Here is a 1,433-nt window from a genome sequence, read left to right as displayed (position 1 = left end):
AAGTAATCATCGCCCATGTAATTACGCGTACCGTAGTACTCATTAATGGCTTCCGCCGAGAAGTCGACCGGAACGCCCCGACAATACAAACATTAGTTTCGAGGCCATCCTTTGCATTCGCATAGAATTCCCGCCACCAGATTGTAAATGCATCTCCTGGTTGAGCAAGGAATCGGGGTGCCCAATTCCACGCTTCCGGGGCCACTATATGTGCGCACGTTCTTTTAGAACGGGCCGGGCAGACATCAACTGATGGTATCGTTGAGCCGCTGCGTCTGTATACAAAACGTTTATATTGTGCAGCATGTTGTGGTTGTTCCCGGACTTGCGAAGATTCGGCTCTTGGCTGTTTGGATGGTTGACGGGCTCTTGGTGCCATAGGAAAAACCTAAAAAAATAAAACAAAACTTTCAAGTACTTGATCTAGAATTTATAGCCAAAATATCAAAAGTGAGTCTAAGGATTTCAAACTTTTCAATCAAGGGCACAAACTTCACTTGGGCATTTAATCAAACACCTTGTGGGCATGAACTTTAACACTAGGTTTATGTAAAATTGACATATCAAATTCATCCCACAAGTTCACCGCACAACAAAACAAGGGTACCCATCATCAGAAGCAAGGTCTACAATCATCATAGACTAAAATAAGGAATTAAAACTATCAAAACAAAGTGAAATAGAGCTTAAACAACCAACGAAGAAATTTAGAAAATTAAATCAAAATGTGAGTGCAATGGTTCTAATGTAGCAATTACAACATGTATATAGCAACAATCAATCATTAGTAATCAACAATGGGCAATTTATCTAACCAAAAATTCAAAATCAGGGGAAAAATTCGTGGGTAGGGCGCCTACCCAAGAATAGAGCAAAAATGTACCTCCAAATCAAGAAATTGAAAGTAGAAAAGAGTGATTATTGTTACCTTGCAGCTTTAGGAAGTGAATGGAGAGGAGAACCAGAGGATTCGGACCTGGGATATCTTGGGCGAGTGAGAGATTGAGAGAGAATTATGAGTTTGGGGAGAAAAATGGACCGCCGGTCGCAATTTAACAGATCTGTTCTGTCGCGTCTCGACGCGTCGAAAATTTCCAGTAGGAAAATTTTCGAGACGCGATGGTTCGACGCGTCGAGCTTATGGCTCGACGCGTCGAAATTTCCAGTAGGCTATCCCTTCAGGCTCGACGCGTCGAAAAATTCCAGTATGGAATTTTTCGCCTAGGTCGATTTTTGGCCTTTTACTTAGCCGAAAACAACCCTATACCGCTGTTTGACACAGAAACCAGAAAAACACTCAAATTTTGTAAACAAACTAGAACTAAATAATTAGCAAGAAATAAAAATGCAATAAATTAAAGGATAACATGGGGTGCCTCCATGGAGCGCTAAGTTTAACGTTGCTAGCTCGACTGTACCTCCTTTCAGGTGTC

The sequence above is a fragment of the Ipomoea nil genome, unplaced genomic scaffold, assembly GCF_001879475.1.
Source record: "Ipomoea nil cultivar Tokyo-kokei standard unplaced genomic scaffold, Asagao_1.1 scaffold2580, whole genome shotgun sequence".
In the NCBI taxonomy this organism is placed as follows: domain Eukaryota; kingdom Viridiplantae; phylum Streptophyta; class Magnoliopsida; order Solanales; family Convolvulaceae; genus Ipomoea; species Ipomoea nil.
This window is presented reverse-complemented; position numbering follows the sequence as displayed.